Source organism: Talpa europaea (assembly GCF_964194135.1).
Source record: "Talpa europaea genome assembly, chromosome: 7".
Classification (NCBI taxonomy): Eukaryota; Metazoa; Chordata; class Mammalia; order Eulipotyphla; family Talpidae; genus Talpa; species Talpa europaea.
The window spans coordinates 110,031,576-110,052,790 of NC_140074.1; the positions used below are offsets into that span (position 1 = coordinate 110,031,576).

Here is a 21,215-nt window from a genome sequence, read left to right on the forward strand (position 1 = left end):
GGGTTGAAACAATGGCCAGCTTCTGTGCTGCTCCCTCAGCCATCAAAAGCAGCAATCAAAATGCACAACCCTAATTTTTGGATGGTAATGTCCTGATTGGCCCCACTAACACAAGCAATCCACACCGTAATCAAGGCTGCATTCATGGGGTTGGAGGCTGAGGGCCAGTAGTGAAATGCTGAAATTTTCTAAAATTTACTTGTTTCTTCATCAAGCACGCCTCTTGATGTTTCAGTTGTTAAACTAAACTCTGGATTTCCAAAATAGTTTCTTCAGTCATCTTCTGTGACAGCATCTCACTAGTCATCTTTATGCATAGATTTCTAACTTCATTCCACTGTGGTCTAAGAACACAATTGGTGTGGTTTCAGTCCTTTATAATTTGTTGAGAATTGCTTTCTGGCCTTGCATATGGTCTATTTTGTTAAATATTCTATGTGTGTCTGAAAATAATTTTGATAGTTGTTTGGTGCAGTGTTTCTGTAAATGTTTATTAGGTCACATTTGTTAATTGTGTTGCTCAAATCTTCTATATCCCCTTTTTGTTGTCATATTTCTCTTGTCCTATCAATGACTGAGAGAGGTATCTTTAAATGTCCCACTATGATTATATATCTTCATATTTGGTTTTAATTCTCTTATTTAAAAATAAATTTTCTATTTTATTTTTTAAAGATTCATTTAGGGCCTCCCCGGCAGCGCAACGGGCTGAGCACCATGCTGTGAAGCTGTCTGCAGCCGCTTCAGTGAGGGTTCAATTCCCCTGCGGCCAGGGAGATTCCCACATGGCACAGCAGACCTCTCCTGTCTCGCCCGTTGCTCCCCTCAACAGTGTCTTCAGTCCGTCTGCCTGTTCTGCTCCCAGCTCTGTCTTTGGTGAGTCCTCTCACCCTCCGCGCCTCTGGCCTGTACCCCAGTCTTGTATAAATAAATAAATCTTTTTTAAAAATTTATTTATTTATGCATACAAGTACTGGGGTATAAGCCAGAGGTGCGGGGAGGTGAGAGGATTCACCTGAGAGAGTGAACCTGAGAACAGGTGGATCTACTGAAATACACTGCTGAGGGGAGCAGCGGGCGAGATGGGAGAGGTCGCAGATAGAATCCATGCTGGCGATGGCTGGTGATCTTTTGGTAGCATGGTATATTTAACCCCCTGTGCCACCAGGGAGGCTCCATAAATTTTCTATTTTAATGGCTCTTTTGTAACTTATATTTACAATTTGATGTTTTTCTTTTTATATCTTGTTATCTATGTATGGACATATACACAAATATAATTCTTACTAACTTTAGACAGTAGCTAATGTCTGGCTAGCCTTTTTAAAATATTAAGAAATTGATACATTCCCTTTTCCAGCTCCCTTCTCAACCTTTTCATTCCCCAGTTTTAGTCGTATATACTATTTTTCTCAGTTGGCTTAATGATATTCATTTTTTACAAAATATAAACTCAACTCATACATCCATTACTTTATTTGTCAGCTTTAAATAATGATAAAGGAAGAAATTTGTAGCTGACTTTCCATTATTTTCTTTCCTACCTTCCAAACTTTGCTAATTATGTTTCTATTTCTTTGTGGTTTAAATATTTACATTATATTTTGAAACCAGAGTTCCCACAAGTGTTAAACCTTAAATCTATTTTAAATAAGTTTAATCAGTACCTTTAGCATGGCCTCTCATTTACCTTTTTTTTAATTTTTTAAAAATTTTGTATATCATTTATCTTTTGAGACACTAAAATCCATCCTCTGTATTTTGGTAAAAAAGAGCTAAATATTCTCTGCATGCTTGCATACTTAAAAACATGTTTCCTTCATATTTGAAAGGTGGTTTATCTGGACATAAGTGTGGCATCACATACACACACTTTTCTTAAATGTTATATATTGTCTCATTATCTTATTAAGTAAAATGCTGTTGTAGAAAGTCTGTTTTTTTCTTTTCTTTTTTTTTTTTAAAGATTTACTTATTTTTATATAAGAACCAGGGTACAGACTAGATGCCCAGGAGGGTGAGAGGATTCACCGGAGACAGCAGGGAACAGAACAGGCAGACTGACATAACACACTGCTGAGGGGAGCAGCAGGCGAGACAGGAGAGGTCTGCCACACCATGTGGGACCCTCGCCGGCCGGCCAGGGGTAACAGAGGCTGCAGACAGCTTCACAGTGCAGCGCTCAACTGCCTGTGCCACCAGGGAGGCCCTGATTTCTTTTTTCTTAATGGGTGGTTTGATTCTTTGTCCTACATATCATAAAAGCCTGTCACTATTTTTTGAAGTTCTATAACTACTAGCATTTGTTTCATTGTCAACCCCTATGCACCAAATCTTTTTGGGATGATTTCAGGGAAATAGTAGTGGTGGCAGCAGTACAGTTTTAATTACTCCAAAATTCCCATATTACCAGTGCAGAGTAGAATAGCCTGGATATGATTTACACTGTCATTTTACAAAATATTACCATTGAAGGAAATTAAATGAAGGAAAATACACCTAAAAATCTCTATTATTTCTGGGCCTCCCCGGTGGTGCAGCGGTTGACCACTGGGCTGGAAATCTGCCCGCAGCCTCCGCAGCACCGGATCGATCCCCAGCCGCCAGCGAGGGTCCCACATGGCTCACAGACCTCTCCTGCCACCCGCTGCTCCCCTCAGCAGTGTACTTTGGTCCTTCTGCCTGCTCTGCTCCCCGCTCTGGCTCTGGTGAATTCTCTCACCCTCCCGCGCCTCTGACTGTACGCAGTGCTTGTATAAATAAATAAGTAAAATCTTTAAAAAAAAAAAACAAAACTCTATTATTTCTAACAATTATTACCTTTCAATCTACAATAATTTCAATAAGCAACAAAAAAGCTCCACTGGACCAAGATTCAAAGGACTTGTACACTAGTATCAGCTCTTCTACAAATAAACTATATGCCCTTTGGAATGCCACTAAGTTTTCTCAATGTCTATCCCCAAATCACTAAAAGTACTAGAAAGAAACTGCACAGCAACAGATGGCAAAGCAACATGGACAACGTTTACAATAAAACTAGATAACGAGGTGCTCCGACAAGGAAGGGCGGCTGCTCTCAGCACCAGTGAGGAGGACTTGAAGGAAACAACCGAGCACTGATGGACCTGGAAGGGGGAAGATAAAAAGTAGCCAACAGGTACTCTCTTGAAACTATGGCAGACCGATTCAAAATTAGCAACTGAAACTGAGGGTGGTTCTTCCAAATTTGGTGAAGGGTGAATGCAAGAGTCACAGCTGATGGGGCTGACAAGCTTCTTTCTAGCACATACTTGTCTCATGGAAGAGAAACGTGGGATGAGATCAAAACTGACAACAGAGACAAAGGAAATAGAAGACACAGCCCAAAGTGACAGAACTAGCTCTAGCAGAACTAGTAATCTCAGGAAGCAAGAAGCCACGGTTTTGAATATCACATAAAAACAACAGAGGAGGGGAGTGTGTGAATCATGCCCCCTTCTAAAAGCTCAGCTTTCACATGAAAATGAGCCACAGAAAAATAGAAATAGGAAAATCTCATAAAAAAGTGGTTGTTAGAAACAAAAGAAGGGGCCTCCCTTGTGGTGCAGGGCATTAAGCACAGCACTGTGAAGCAATCTGTAGCCTCTGCAGCATGAGTTCAATCCCCCGCCAGCCAGAGAGAAACCCACATGGTGCAGCAGACCTCTCTTGACTTGCCCACTGCTCCCCTTGGCAGTGTGTTTCAGTGGATCTGCCTGTTCTGTTGCCCACTCTGTCTCTGGTGAATCCTCTCACCCCCGCATCTCTGGCCTGTACCCCAGGCATGTATGCATAGATAGGTGTGTCTTTGAAAGAAAGAAAAAAAAAAATCAGAGAAATGCAAATCAAAACCACAATGAGGGCCTCCCCGGTGGCGCAGCGGTTGAGCGCTGGGTTGCGAAGCTGCCCGCAGCCTCTGCAGCGCAGATTTGATCCCCGGCTGCTCCCCAGCCACCGGAGGAAGGTCCCACATGGCGTGCAGACCTCTCCTGCCGCCCGCTGCTCCCCTCAGCAGTGTACTTCGGTCCTTCTGCCTGTTCTGCTCCCCGCTCTGGCTCTGGTGAATTCTCTCACCCTCCCGTGATTCTGACTGTACCCAGTGCTTGTATAAATAAATAAATAAATAAAAATCTTTAAAAAAAAAAAAAAACCACAATGAGATACCCCCTCACAATGGTGAAAATCGCCCATATTTATAAAACTGACAACAACAAATGTTGGCAAGGATGTGGAGAAAAAGGGACTCTCCTGCACTGCTGCACTGCAAAATGGTCCAGCCACCATGGAAAGCTGTGTGGAGGTTCCTCAACCTGCTAAAGATAGAGCTTCCATATGATCCAGCAATTCCACTCCTAGGTATTTACCCAAAGGACACAGAAACATTAATTCAAAAGAGCACCTGCACTCCTATGTTTATAGCAGCACTATTTACAACAGCTAAGCTATGGAAACAACCCAAATGCCCCAAAATAGATGACTGGATCAAGAAGATGTGGTACATATATACCATGGAATATTACTCAGCAATCAAAAAAGATAAACTCATGTAATTTGCAGCAACATGGATGGAGCTGGAAGGGATCATGCTCAGTGAAATAAGCCAGAAAGAAAAAGAAAAATACCAGATGGCCTCACTCATAGCAGGAATTTAGAAAACCTAAATAAGGGACCAGGAAAAAGACTAACTATAATAAAGTAAAAATCAAAATCAACAAGCAACTATTCAACAATCAAAAAAGATAAACTCATGCCATTCACAGCAACATGGATGGAACTAGAAAGGATTAAGCTCATTAAAATAAGTCAGAAGGAAAAAGAAAAATATAAGGTGGTTTCACTTATAGGAGGAATATAGGGAAATTGAACAAAGGGTCAGAGAGAGAGAGGAAAAAAGTTTGTAGGAAACTCTAGATCTGAGGCATACAGCAGGGGACGGGGAGGGAGATAGTTCAAAACAGGGGAGGGAAGAGTACAGGGAACTATGGTGATGGTTCACAGGAGATGTGGTGATAGATTTATGGGGATTACACATGAATGGTGAAATCAAATATTGTACCAAAATAAACAACAATGTAAGAAAATAAAAAAGTTTAATAAAATAGTGTTACATTATAAAAAAAGAAAAGAGAGAAACTAAAGAACGGAATACTAGCTCAAGGTCAATGAGCTCACATAAGAAAGGCAGCTCCATCAAACAAATCAACACTAAAATCCAGGGGTTCTAATTCCATCCCATTTCTCCCACTTATTAAAATAAACGCTAAAATCTGAGGATTCTGAGAGCAGTAGCAGGCAGTCTAAGGAGGTAAGTCAAAACTTGAATAACAACCAATATGGTGGCTGGTTCCCTGATTTTTATTTTCCCTCCCACATCTACAGGCTGTGGGCTCTAGATCCCAGAAGTGTACAGTGGACATGGACCAAAATCTCCAAGAAAAAACCTTTTTATGCCAGAAGACTGGGTGGGGGGAAGCGGGAAGGCCCATCTCCTTCCTTTCTTTCTTTCTTGTCTGGCCCCAAAGCAAAGCCCTGCCAAGCAGCTCCATGGTGGTTGCACAGACACTTAAAACTGAGAACAAAAATCCTCTCATGCACCTGGATAAACAGGTTCCTGGGTCCAAATAGTGTGAGGGCAAGCCTCTTATTTTTTTCTCTCTCGCTTTACTTTCGCCCAGAGACAGACCCATTCATGCAACGTTTAATAAGAGCAAAGGGACCCTAAAACCCAGGCTTTGTAAGAGAGAACCAGAAAAAGTGGTCCCTATGGGCCAGAGAGCATGTGTCCATAAGAGAAAGGAATTCTAGTCTCTGAGAAAGGGTAGAACTGACTTAAAGCATCACGCAAAGGCTTAGGCAACCGGTCCCAGACTGGCCGCTGGGTGGAGCCCACAGGCACAGACCAAATCACATCGCACAGGCTTGCAAAGCCCGCGCTGTTAGAACCACACCACACAGGGCAAGACAGGCCTCACGGTGTTAACAGACGGATCAAACAAACAAAATCAACATTCTCGAGAGGATGATGACGAGAATCAAATCTCACAATATGCTATTTCTAGGATACAGTCCACAGTGATTCAACATTAAGAGAAAATGAACAGGACAACTGCAACAACTTGCAAGGAAAAGGCAGTCAACAAACACCATCTCTAACATGATGCTCCCGAGCTCTTGTTGAAAAGATCAGACTTCAAAGTGGCCATTAACCCATGCTCCCTGCTGTAAAAGTGACCGCCCTTGAAACGTGTGGGAAGAGAACAGTTTCTCAGAAAGAAATGAAAGCTGTAAAGAGAAAGATAGTAAGGGGAGGGGAGGGGAGGGAAAGGAAAAGAAAAGAAACCAAATTGAAGAGTTAGAATTGAACAATACAACCATGTAAATAGAATATTCACTGAAGGGGCTCAGAGGGAAGAGGCAGTGAATTTAGAAGCAACAGAATATTCTAGGCGAACACAGAAAAAAGATCACAGTCATGGCTCAGTTCACACATGGTTGAAGTTCACCTTGGATGATCTAGACTCTCCATCTTATCACCTCTCCAGGGTGTCCTTTGGTATGTGTGCAGTGCACATGGCCCCTTCCCTTCTCTGCTTTATGTCACCCCCTGCTGTAGTAAACGGGAGTTAAAAGGAGCTCAAGAGCTCTGTGGTCTCTATGCTTCCCTGGGCAATTGCCCTGGATTTGTTTTTCTTATTCAAAAGCTCAGCTCATTCCCACCCTAAGTGTGAGGCTATTTTTCAGAGTCAAAAAACTTTCACTTCTGCACTTGTATAAGCGCCTCCCCTGTCTCCTTGCCATACATTATCTTTCAGAGATTTTCTCTGCTTCTAGAAGCAGACTTATTTTTATCTCACTCTTAAAAATCTGTCTTGCTCAAGGTTGAATTTACGGTGACCAAGCTTTATCTCTCCCCCTAGCCTCCACCCCCACCGCCCCAAATGCTCCAAAAAGTGATCTGGCCACTTTCCCCCTTGATTCCCACCACTTATACCCTAGATCATTCTTCCTTATAGTCCAGATTTAAGTACAAAGTGTCACCTTTTTTTTCTTTCACCCTCCCACCCCAACCAACCCTACCCTGACCTTGAATGGGAGAGGAGGTAGAATATTCTAGGTGAACACAGAAACTAGAACATCCACTCATTCTGGAGAGAATTCTCATGGAGGAACTCAGATTTTTTGTGATGTAATAGGAAACACTAAACAAGGGGCCAAAAACCTGAATTCTGGCCATCATGTAACCTTGAGCAAGACATAAAGTCATAAAACTTTGAAGCTCTATGAAGCCTTAAGAGGCCATCTAATCCAGCTTTCTATTTCACACATGCAGAAACTGAGACCTGGAAACATATTATAATCCTTCTCCAAGTCACATGATTGGCAAATGGTATAGTTGGGTCTTACACACAAGACTATTACACATTCTTTCCATCGCCCGATGCTGAGGGCCCCTATTTCTTCATTGCACAATGGGCACAATGGCATTACAGAGGAGAGCAAATGAGCTAATGCTGCTGTAGGAATATGGAAAACAGAAAATAGTATTCAAATGAGATGTTATTAATGTCACTGACAATTCCTACTGGAATCTGACTCACTGCCATGCCCCAGTGGAAGGTCAGAACCCACGGGAGGGCTAACCTGGCTGGTCCACCTCTCCTGGGGCCTGCAAACTTTTAATGGAAACACTGGGCAGAGAGCCACGACCACTGTAGTTAATAAGGCTCACTGGAACCACTTTAAAAGTAGTTCTGTTCAAAAATACCTGCAGTAAATACTCAGATCTCAACAAAAATGTGTTAAGGGATGTGTGGTTACGGATGGTTTGTCTTCCTCCTTTCTTTATTTTATAAATGGTTTACAATGTGATTTGTTTTGGTATATCACACCTGGTCTACTGTAGTCATTCAGCAAACTTTTGTTAAATATGAAATTAATAATTTGAAATTGAATTTCTCAAAGGGTCAATGACAGACATGTCTAGACACACCTCTAAGCTCAATGTTGGGGGTACAAAATAAGACACACATTCTATTCTCAAGGAACTCACAGTCTGGTGGGGAAAACAGACCAAGAAATACATAATGCACTTCAAAGAGAAAATTGTTCTACTGGGGGGAAGGTTAAAGGACTGAGCAACTAACTGGGAGACAGGGCAATGCTTCTAGGATGAGGTGACATCTGGGTGAAGGGGAAGTTCATGCATGTAGACAGAAATGTGTTTCTGGTAGGAAGAACAGAGGCCCAGAGACGAAGAGGCACAGCACACACTCCAGAATCCTGAGCATTTGAGCAAGGATGGAGCAAAAGGACATAGTGGGATATGAGGCAGAGAGGAGGCAGAGGCCAGACACTGGAAAGCTTGAGAGACCAGGTTAATACATTTAGATATCAGGGAGATGAGATGCCAGTGGAGGATATTATGTAGGTGAATGACCTAAAGATAAAGGTAGGAGAGGAGCTGGAGAGCTGAGAGAATTGATATGGGGGAGCAGCTCCCTTGTAGATGTATATCCCATCTTGTTTCAGGAAAGCTGTTATGAGGGCAGTTGAGGGTCTGTAACTTTGCCCGTATTTTGACTCATTCCATCTCAGCTTCAGAACCTTTAAAGATGTGAGTAAGGTGAAGAGGAGAATGGAAAAAGGAAAGGGGAGATGAAAATGGAGGAGAATCAAAAAGTAATTAAGAAAAATCAGGTCATCGAAGCCAATGAGCCAGGTGTGGCTCAATGATGCCAAGATACCAGTTCAGTGAATCAGTGATGCTCTTGACCTTTCCATCACCAGCCAATGACCTCTGTGACTGATCACTATGTATGTCTGCACATAGTCTCAGTCAAAGTCTGGACATGAGGAAAGGGATGTGGAACAAGGTCTTTCTCCTCCTGAATCTTTTTTTTTTTAAATTTATTTTATTTACTTCTGCATACAAGAACTGGGGTTAGACCAGAGGTGCAGGGGGTGAGAGGATTCACCAGAGACAGAGTGGGGAGTAAAACAGGCAGAGTGACTGAAAAACACCGCTGAGGGGAGCAGTGGGCTAGACACCATGTGGTGCACCATGTGGGTAGCTGCACCATGTGGGTAGCTCCCTGGCCAGAGATCGAACTCATTCTACAGTGGTTGCTGATAGCTTCATAATGCTGAGACTGAATCCCTTGTGCCACCAGGGAGGCCCCTCCTCCTGAATCTTTTGCCTTTAGTCATGAAGGAGAAATTTACCCCTAAAGTTCCCCAGGAAATACCCCTCTGTCTTATTCATCATTACCAGATTGATGACATGACTGCTAAATGGTCTGGAAACATGAATACCGGGCTCTTTCAGCTCCTTTGGTAGCAGACAGGCAAAGGAGGAAGGATTTGTTACAGTCTTGAGTAGGCAACTTGCAGTATCTGCCATTCTTGGCAACAAGAATGAAAAGGATGGGACAAAAGCAAGAATATCTTGAGAATTACACAAAGTCTATCTTGCAATGCCAAGAATTATAAACCCAAATTCAGGTAATGTAAATGAGAGTATTTCGGTGGACCTTTCCTGAATAAGAGAGGACTTCATTTCATCCCCCTTCTTAACCTGGTGCAAAACTCCAGCCTCTAACTTTAAGGCAAGACACTAAGATTTTTCTTTGGAGAAACAACAACCAGAAAAACAAGCCTCAATATATTGACATTTGGAGTGAATTAGATTTCCTACCTGATGCCCTAAAGTGAAGTCTATCAGCATAAAAGCCCTGTCTGTAATGTAGAAGTTCCAGACAACACTTTAGTGCCTTAATTTTTAATGGATATAGACAACCAATGATCAGCAGGCACTTAAGGAAGGTCTCCAAGATAAAAGAGCAAAACAAAATAAATAGAAAATGAATGAGAAGAAAACAAAAATGATGCAGTGAACATAAGAAATTTAACCCTCCCCCAGCTCATGTTAGTAACATTTTTAGAGAAAGACAAGAAGATATATTTAAAAAATAAGGATAGGGGGAAACAGCACAGACAAGAATTAGCTTGTAGAAATTTGTATATTTATAGACATAAGAATGTCAACAAAGATATTAGGTGGAAGAAATTACCTCTAGATGTGGAATTACAAATTAAGAAGTGGTAAACAACTGAAGAGAATACATAAGAGACTTAGAAATAAATTCAGGAGCAATTCCCAAAAGAATGGCAAAAACAATTCCCAAAAGAATGGTGAAAAACTATCAGAGAAATAGTATAAGAAATTTCCCAGAATTGGGCCTCCCCTGGTGGTGCAGGCGGTTGAGTGCCATACTGTGAAGCTGTCCGCAGCCTCTGCAGCGCAGGTTCAATGCCGGCTGGCCTGTGAGGGTCCCACATGGCGTGGCAGACCTCTCCTGCCGTGCCCACTGCTCCCCTCAGCAGTGTGTTTCGCCAGTCTGCCTGTTCTGTTTCCCACTCTGTCTCTGGTGAATCCTCTCACCCTTCCATGCATCTGGCCTGTACCCCGGTTCTTGAATAAATAAATAAATAAATAAATAAATAAATAAATAAATAAATAAATAAATAAATAAATAAATAAATCTTTAAAAAAAAATTTCCCAGAATTTCCCAGATTGAAAGGGTCCACGAATGTTAGAAGAAATAAAACCCACATCAAACACTTCATTGTGAAATTTCAAACACTAACGAGAAAAGGAGATCCTAAAAGCCCCCATAGATAAAAAACAAAAAAATAAAACAAAACAAAAAACAGGATACCTACAAAAAGATAAGCAAAACAGCTCACACAGCTCAATAACAAACTGGATGCTAAAAAAAAAAAGAAGAAGAAAGAAAGAAATGCCTTCAGCATTTTAAAGGTAATTATTTTCAACCTACAAGACTGATCTCACCTAAGACATCAATTTAGTGTGAGGGACTATGAAAGAACTCTGCAATGAAATAGTTTGAGTTGTCCAAAAAAGTCATATAGTAACATCCCAACTCCAAGGTGATGATGGTAAAAGGTGGGGCTTTGGTGAGGTAATTAGATCATAAGGATAGTCTTATTAATGGGATCAGTGCCCTTATAAAAAAGGCACCTCAGATAGCTCTCAGTCTCCTTCTACCTTGTAAGAACACAGTGAGGAGACAGGCATCTATGAAACAGAAATGGACATTGCCAGACACTGACTCTGTTCACACCTTGATCTTTGACTCTCCTGCCTCCAGAACTGAGGGAAGTAAGTTTTTGTTGTTTAGCAACCATTGAGTCTATTGTATTCTGTTGTAATTGCCTACACTGACTAAGAAAGACTCTCATTGCCCTCTTTCTCAGATGATATCCTCAAATGTCTAATGATCCCTGCCTAGGCATTCCTGTGTGTAAGAAGGTCTGGGAATTTCAAGAAGCAAGGGTGCCTACTCTTGCCACGTCAACATCACACTGAAAGTCCCAAAACAGCAAATTAAAGCAATAAAAAGTATACAAATTATCCCTGTTCTCAGAAAACATGATTTCTACACACACAGGAATTTATTTCCAACAAATGAGTGAATAAATTTAGCAAGATGTCAGTATACTAGCAATGAACAATTTGAAAAATGAAATGTAAATAAAAGTATTTCTAGTAGCTCTAAAAATGAAGAGCTTAGGTATAAATTTAACAAAGTGTACACAGGAATTGCAGGATAAAAATTTCAAAGTATTGATCAAAGATATCAAAGAAGACTTAAATAAATGGAGAGACATCATATGTTTCTTCACTATTGTTAATGTGAATGCTCCACCAGTTGAGGTATATATTCAAAGCAAAGGCAATCAAAATCCCAGGTTTTTGGGCAGATATTTATAAGATGATTCTAAAATGGTGTGAAAAGACAAAAAAACTAGACCAAACAATTTTGAGAAGAAAAAAGATGGAGGAATCAAACCACCCGATTTTTTTGTTTGTTTGTTTTCCTTTTTTTTTAATAATAAATTTTATTTTTATATTCCCCCATACAATTGCAGCCCCCCCATTCTGACCCCAATCCCTCCCCTTCCACCCCCGCCCCCCTAAAAGAGTCTCTGGTTCATAGTTTTTTGTTGATTTTGATTTTCACTTTCTTATATTCATTTTCCTGGTCCCTTATTTAAGTTTTCTAGATTCCTGCTATGAGTGAGACCATCCGGTATTTTTCTTTTTCTTTTTGGCTTATTTCACTGAGCATGATCCCTTCCAGCACCATCCATGTTGCTGCAAATTGCATGTGTTTATCTTTTTTGAATGCTGAGTAATATTCCATGGTATATATGGACCACATCTTCTTGATCCAGTCATCTATTTTTGGGCATTTGGGTTGTTTCCAAAGCTTAGCTATTGTAAACAGTGCTGCTATAAACATAGGGGTGCAGGTGTTCTTTGGAATTGATGTTTCTGTGTCCTTTGGGTAAATACCTAGGAGTGGAATTGCTGGATCATATGGAAGCTCTATGTTTAGTAGGTCCAGAAATCTCCACACAGATCTCCACAGTGCAAACCACCCGATTTTAAGACGATAAGCCACAGTAATCAAGATAGTGTAGTAATGGTGAAGGGATAGAAACATAGATCAGTGAAACAGAATACAGTTGCTAGAAATATAGTCACATAAATACAGTCAAATTATTTTTGACAAGATGCAAATATGATTCAGTGGGAAAAGGAGATTCTTGTCAACAAATAATGTTGGAATAATTGCCCATCCATATGCAGATAGAATAATTACCCTAAACTTCACAACTTAAAAATGTTCAAAATTATTTATAAATTTAAATGTAAAATTATAAATCTTTCAAAAGAAAACATAGGAGAAAATCTTTGTGGTCTGGAATTAAGCAAAGGGTTTTTAGACATCATCTAAAGCATGATCCACATAAAGAACTAGACATAAGACCTGAAACCATAAAATACATAGAAGGAAATATAGGCGAAACACTACGGGATTTGCACATCAAAGACATCTTTACAGACACATCACCCAAAGCAGTGATAGTGAAGGCAAAGATAAACAGCTGGGACTACATCAAATTAAAGAGCTTCTGCACAGCAAAAGAGACAATAACAAAAACAAAGAGAAACCTCACCGACTGGGAGAACATTTTTGCACCCAACACTAATGATAAAGGACTGATCACAAAAATCTGCAAAGAGCTGATGAGACTCAGCAACAATAAAGAAAATAATCCAGTCAAAAAATGGGCAGAAGAGCTAAAAAGAAACTTCTCTGAAGAGGAAATGCAAATGGCCAACAGACATATGAAAAAATGTTCAACATCACTTGTAATCAGGGAAATGCAAATCAAAACTACCATGAGATACCATCTCACACCAGTGAGAATGGCACATATTAAAAAAACTAGCAACAACAAATGTTGGCGAGGGTGTGGAGAAAAAGGAACTCTTCTGCACTGTTGGTGGGAGTGCAAACTGGTCCAACCACTATGGAGAGCTGTGTGATTTCTGGACCTACTAAACATAGAGCTTCCATATGATCCAGCAATTCCACTCCTAGGTATTTACCCAAAGGACACAGAAACATCAATTCCAAAGAACACCTGCACCCCTATGTTTATAGCAGCACTGTTTACAATAGCTAAGCTTTGGAAACAACCCAAATGCCCAAAAATAGATGACTGGATCAAGAAGATGTGGTCCATATATACCATGGAATATTACTCAGCATTCAAAAAAGATAAACACATGCAATTTGCAGCAACATGGATGGTGCTGGAAGGGATCATGCTCAGCGAAATAAGCCAAAAAGAAAAAGAAAAATACCGGATGGTCTCACTCATAGCAGGAATCTAGAAAACTTAAATAAGGGACCAGGAAAATGAATATAAGAAAGTGAAAATCAAAATCAACAAAAAACTATGAACCAGAGACACTTTTTGGGGGGTGGGGGGCGGGAGGGGAAGGATTGGGGTCAGAATGGGGCGTTTGCAATTGTATGGGGGAATATAAAAATAAAATTTATTATTAAAAAAAATAAAGCATGATCCATAAATGACAAAAAATAACTGAAATATTGAACATTATAAAATTAAAATTTTCCCTATGAAAGACAGTTAAGAAAATGAAAAGACACAGACTGGGGAAAAATTCTTGTAAATCTGATATTCAACAAACACATGTGTATATAGAAAACTTACAAACTCAATAGTAGGAAAACAAACAACACAGGTTTTTTCTTACATTGTTGTTTATTTTTGTACAATAGTTGATTTCTCTGCTTGTGTGTAGTCCCAATAAATCTCCTATTACCACATCACCAGTGAACCATCACCATGGTCCCTTGTGCTCTTCCCTCCCCTATTTTGACCCATCTCTCTACCCCTCCGTTACTGTATGCCTCAGATCTATAGTTTACTTGCAAGTTCTCTCTCTCTCTTCTTTTTTTATGGTTTCCCTATATTCTTCCTATAAGTAAAACCATCAGTAGTTGTTGTTTTTTTTTTCCTCCTGGCTTATTTCACTGAGCATAATCCCTTTTAGTTCCATCCATGTTGCTGCGAATGGCCTGATTTTATCTTTTTTGATTGCTGAATAGTATTCCACTGTGTATATATACCATATCTTCTTGATCTAGTTATCTGGTTTTTTGGCATTTAGGTTGTTGCCATGTGTTAGCTAAACAACCCAGTTTTAAGATGATGCAAAAGTCATAAATAAGCATCTCACCAAAGAGGATTAAACACATAAAAAAGTGCTCAACATCATTAGCCATTAAGGTAATGCCAATTAACTTACACTGAGATACTACCACACACCTATTAGAAATGCTGAAAGTTTTGGCAAAATGGAGAAAGACGAATCATTTAAGATGAAGCAGATCAAGGGGCTGAATGAGTGAGACGTCCAGCTTGGGGTGTCGGATAAGGTGTCCTGGCACTGACTACAGGACAGTGCCTGGATCTTCCTGGGAGGACCTCCTCCGAACTGACTGAAAGGGACCTCATCTGCATGTCCTCACAATATGGGGAGATTGTTAGCATCAATATGGTGTGGAACAAAAACACTGGGAAATCCAAAGGCTTTGGTTTCCTTTGCTATGAAGACCCCAGGAGCACAATTCTGGTTGTTGACAATTATAACAGGAACAAGATCAAAGGCAGAACTATCCGAGTAGATCATGTGTCTAACTATGTGACTCCTAAGTACCCAAGAAATGGGTGATGTGACCAAAGGACTCCCGGAGAAAGGCTGTGGGGTTCACATCCCCTTACACAGTTCATCTGAGAACTCTGATGCTGATGACAGACCCATAAACACACATACAGAGACAAAAAGGAAAAAAAGAAAAGAAAGACAAAGAGGACGCTGACCATGAGGTCTAGGTGAAGTAACCAGTCTCCCCTTCACTGCCCAGAAACAAGAGAGAAAAATAAAAGGATGATTCTGGCTCTAAAAAACACAGTAGCAAGAGGTCAGGAAAGGGCCAGGAGTCAGAGTCCAGAGAGGAGAGCAAGTGAAACTTTCAAACATTGCTGCTGGGAATATAAAATGGCATTGTCACTGTGGAAAAGTCTGACAATCTTACGAAGTTTAACACGCACTTATCATATGACTTGGCAATTCCACACCTAGTTATTTACCTTAGAAAAATAATAATTTCAGGGCCTCCTCTGGTGGCACAAGCGGTTGGGCGCCGCACTGTGAAGCTGTCTGCAGCCTCTGCAGCGCCGGTTCGATCCCGGCCTGCTGGCGAGGGTCCCACATGGTGCAGCAGACCTCTCCTGTCTTGCCCGCTGCTCCTCTCGGCAGTGTATTTTGTCAGTCTGCCTGTTCTGTTCCCCACTCTGTCTCTGGTGAATCCTCTCACCCTCCCACACATCTGGCCTGTACCCTGGTTCTTGTATAAAATAAATAAGTAAATCTTTGAAAAAAAAAGAAAAGAAAAAGACAAATTTCAAAATCTATAAATAAATATTTATAACCTTTCTACTTGTAATCTTTCTTCAAGCGGGAAACAACACAACTGTTTTTCAGTGGGTGAGTGGATTCACATACTGTGGTACCTTCCCAAAATAGATTGCTACTTAGTGTCAAAGTTGGGAGATTAATAAAGAGAGGAGGAAGAAAGTATAACTTACTAACCACTTCACCTTCTATAAGGAAAGTCAATCAATACTGTCTAAAATTGAACATGAGGTTTGAAAAATCAATTACTCTAACCTCTTTATGGTTTTATGGTTTTCATAAACATGTTTCCTTAACTTGGGGGAAATCTTTTAGTAATTAATATCTCCTGTGGTGGAAAACATTTACAGAACAGCATTTCCTTCAGATCTATTTCAATTTCTTTGTCTTCTGCTGGATTTGATTAAACCTATATTTTGATAAAATATAGACTAGAGATCAACTTTTACAAAAATCCTTTCAGCCTAAACTTATCTAAAACTTTCTCTTACTAATCCATTCACTTTTCTTTTTGTATTACTGTATTATTCTTTTTCATTATTGCAGAGAGATACTTGCAAATAATGTTTATCAGTTTATTCTCATCCATTCTAAAATGCAATTTTTTTCCACATATAAACAACATTGAAATCTAGTGAGCCCATGCAATGATTGTTTGCTAGGTGCCAGTAGTGAAGTTGTCACTGCTGACCCCTACTGGTAAAATAAAGTTTCATCAAAATTCATAGGCAGGAATCAGTGCCTTGGAAGATAGTTCACACACAACATCTGAGCATTCTTCCAGGAAGTGCTGCCATCACCCAGATTCTTGATGCACAAATGATTATATTGTACACATACATGTACACATACACATTAAAAAGTGACTGAGAAGAGTTGAATTGTAAATGTGGAAATGGTTTAGGAATAACTGACCAATTTATTTCACTTACATTTTCCTTTTTATGTTTGCATAAGAATAATTATAAAATACATAATTAAATAAGTCTAAAAGAGCTGTTTTATTAAAAATTCTAAGCAATAAAAAGCACTGTGTGCTGGCTTAATTAGAGGCAGTCTTTTTAGTGACACAAAAAATTATTTGTCTTAGAATCAAATCTTAGATTTGATGAAATACAGTTATTTCTCAGTGACAGAACTGACCAAGTTTGTTGCTTCCTTTAATTTTCCATGTGGCTTAATTTATATTACATATTACTACATGTAATATTATTTATCTACTCTAATTACATAACCTGGATTTTATGTAATTTTATCACAAAGTATATGTAATATATTATAGAGTATGTATAAACAAGCATAGTAATAATTTTATAAGTATATATGTTGCACAATGAGTACATAAGTTTTCATGACTTAACGGTATGAATAAGGAAATAAAACAACGAATGTTTCTGCATAATAAGCTATATCATTTCACTTGGACCATTTTGATATTGTTCTCCAATCATGCATGCCCACCCACCTTTGCTTATCTTTACTGTACAAATTTCTCCATTTTCTTCAGCTTTTCAGTATTTTGATCATATCCTAGGTCTCGGGTGATTTCTTTCTTGGTGGAAACAAGTATTTCAAAGAAATCTTTGACAATCTCTTGAATTTTTCTCTCATTTTCCATTTTCCTCCACCTTTTTATTCCTTACTATTTTAAGGCATCTCTGAGAAATATTTTACAGGAGTCACTAATATCCCTAGGTTAGAGAAATCGTCACGTCCTAAAGTGCACGGTATGATCATTCAGGACCATGGACAGTAACACAGTCATGCTTCCCAGCCTTCACCCTACTACATACAACTCCCTACAGGAAGTCCAGTAAAGGCTGCCTGTAGGAACCAGCAGGTCAAGTGTGTGGTCTTCCTCTAACTCAGGCTTAGAAAACCCTCCTGAGCAAGCTATTACTTACTAAGGGTTTGAAAAAAAAAGAGCCCAATGTAGCTGTGACAGTTGAGAGTAGGGGAGAATGGTAAGATATTAAGTCAGTGAAGACATGTTACATGTTAATTTACATGTTAATTTACAACGAGCTCTGAACCACTTGGCACAATTTTAAAAAGGATAAAAGGGGATATAGTCAAGTTTCCCTCCTATCCATGTCCTTAGTCATTCACTTTCCTTTCTAATAGGCAACTAATATCACTGGCTTCCTGTGAGTCTAATATAAGCAAATGCATACATATATATAACGATTGGCCCTTTTGCAGAAATTTTACTATAATATACACTATTATTTACTTTGCCTTTTTCTCTTACAATGTGTTTTGAAAAATCTCCCTAATAGCTTTAAGATTGGTTAACTTCTTTATCCAATCTCCTACTGATAGAATTTTACATCTTTGATCTTTTGATATAATGAAAAACTGACCACAAACTTTCAGAAACAAGGCAAAGTCTTTGGAGTAAGATCAGTCAAGTTTCAAGTTCTTTTTTACTTACAAGCTAAGTGATTTGGGACCAGCTATTTGAGTTCAGTCCTGTTTACTCACCTGCAGAATAAAGATACTAACACTATCATGATGTTCTATTGAGATATATAAAGTGCTTAGTACAGCACCTGGACCAAGAGAGTAATAATCAGAGTAGTCACCAAGTGTTGAGCACTTACTGTATACTTTCTCTGTGCTAAGAATTCACATGTTATCTCCATCCATCTTCATAGCAACCCTAATGCTATGTAGAAAGTATTGCATCCAAATTTCTCTAAGAATAAAGGGGTTAACCAATATGCCCTTCAACTCAGAACGAAGCAGAACAATATTCAAACTCAGGGTCTTCTGACATCTGAGCCCTGCTCTGAACCATCATATCCATCTGCTGGTACTCAACAACTGTAGCTATCATCATCATCACCACCACTGTCATCATTATACCACCATCATCATCACTAACACTCTCACCATCACTCCCATAACCATCATTTCCATTGTCACCACCACCACCACCATGAGCACCATTATCAGCAGCAGCAGCACCGTCACCTTTTTAAGTCTGTTGCTTTCTGAATTGGTCTTTGCCTAACTTGGTCCCAAGCAGTTGGTGCAAGTTATTCCAAAAACAAGTTGGTTTTGCTTATTATAGGCCACCGCTTCCTCTGGCTTCGGCTACCTGTGTATGTATGTGTGTGCATACAGGCTCTGTGATTGGTCAAACCCAGCTGAGACCAGGTCTGTTCCCTCAGGAAGTTATGTGTGCATGGAATGATGGTGCATGACACACAACTAGAGTAGAGGGGGGCAGTGCTGTGAGGGAGCAGGAGTTGGGCATGTGGAGATGGAGAAGGACAATCCTTGGTGGGGCCAGAAGGGGCCATGGTGCTGTTGCCTACATTCTAGAAAATGAACACAGGTGGTGAGAAACAGGATGGAGGTAGGTTAGCATGAGATCATGGAGAATGTGGGGGCAGGCAAAATGGGTTTCTCTTTTATCTAGAAGAATAATCAGAAGCCATTGAAGAGGAATTTATGACCACAGAGTGATGAGATCAACACTGGCCTCTCAAGGCTTCATCAGACTTCCACCAGAGGGAGGTGGGGACAGGGAGACCACAGAGGCAGGAGGTTTCAGAGCAGCACTGAGAGGCAGGGACTAACCCACAAACCTAGAAACAAACCGGATGGGCAAAGAGCCTATGAGCATCTGTGAGTTTCCCTACCCACAGACACTGACACACAGATGTCACCTTCAGAGCATTCATCAGCCCCACAGGACTGAGAGGAGGAGCCGGGGATCAGGACATTATGTTTGGGGGAGGTTTATAGGAAAGTGCTGGGATCCAGAGCATAAGCAGCTCCTAGAGGAAACGGGCCAGGGTGGAGACGAAGGGTGGAATACATACACATATGTGCATAGCAACAAGCACACACTGTTACACACTGCAGTTATCACCACACCAAGCACAAGCAGTAACAAGAGCAAGGGTTCAAATCCTGGTTCTGCCTTTTCCTAGCTGTGAGATCCCATGCAACTCTCCAACTTCTCTGAGTGTCAGTTTCCTCATCTATAAAATATTGATAAAATTTACCTCCTGGTTTGGGAGCACTAAAGTGAAATAATAATAGCTATGACTGGCTAAAGGATGGCTACACATTCTGGGCCTCCAATATTTACTCCCTGGTAATGTGACCTTGTGGCTCTTATCAAGAGATGGAGTCTATTTTACAAACTCTTGAATCTGAGTTGGAAACTTTGGAAACTTACTTTGGTCAGTAGAGAAATAGCAAAAGTGATGCCACAAAAGACTGGAATGCTGTTCATCAGTGGTGCTGCTCTACTGAGCTCTTGAGACCAAGCCACCATGTGAACTAGGCAAGGTTAACCTGCTGGATAACAAGAGACAGGTAACCCAGTTGCCCCTATCTTTCCAATCAACATCCAGCAAATGCCAGGACAGCCACGGCTGACTGCAGGTTGGGAGTTAGTGCAGCTAGGACCCACAGAGCTGCCTGGCCCAAAATCTGCCAAATCATGGGCAAATAAATGGTTGTTTTAAGTCACTGTATTTTGGGTGGTCTGTTATGCAGCAAAATCTAACTGATAACCTTGTGCTCTCATCCAAGATGAAGCAACAGGATCAGATTTATCTTACTGCCTGAAACAAGTAATAAAACCAAGCACTGGGTGCTGGACATTGGATAGTTAATGAAGGACAGTGATCCCTTCAAGAAACAGGAAATTAAAGTATGTGAGCCCTCAGCTCACCAGAGCATGCTCTCTAGAAAAAGTTCCCAGGGTCCAGTGGGGGTATGATAACCCAAACAAGTTATCATGAGTTGAGGAGACATAACTCTCCCCAGTCATGAGAGTCTGGGGACACCAAGGTGGACACCAAGTTCTCAGAACAGCGTGCTGAGAGGAGAGAGATACATAGAGAGAGATTTCGGAGATGTGCGTGGTTTCTCCTGAGTGTTCAGTGCAGTACGCCCGCCTGAGGAAACTACCCGAGACCAGGACAAGCAGCATCTGAAGGATCTAAGACAGCAGTGTCTGCACTTGCACAAAACCAGATGCAAAGTGGTTTCCTCTTAGAGAGCGTGAGTGTGTGAGAGAGGGGGGAGAGACAGAGACAGAGACAGAGACAGAGAGTCCCTGACCCTCTCTCCAAACGTCTCTTGCTCTTCAGAGATACTTCTTGCTCTCTCCGACCCGAGTGCCGCATTACCCACTTTGGCCAGAAGATGGTGCTAGGGTGCTGCCTCTCCGTGCGCATCAACCACTATTCTTCTGTGCACAAAAAAATGTGCTGGACACAGCCAGTTCTAAGAGGTTTACCGCGTGGGCTTTCATTTCCAGAATCTTACACTCTATCACGAACA

The 21,215-nt window shown here is 40.5% G+C and overlaps 1 pseudogene across 1 annotated transcript; it reads left to right on the forward strand.

Annotated features, from left to right (window-relative positions):
• The first annotated feature begins 14,784 nt into the window (after window positions 1–14,784).
• LOC311173871 (RNA-binding motif protein, X-linked 2-like) lies at window positions 14,785–16,129 on the forward strand (annotated as a pseudogene). Its single transcript has one exon. The product of its transcript is annotated as an RNA-binding motif protein, X-linked 2-like (transcript).
• Window positions 16,130–21,215: the final 5,086 nt, after the last annotated feature.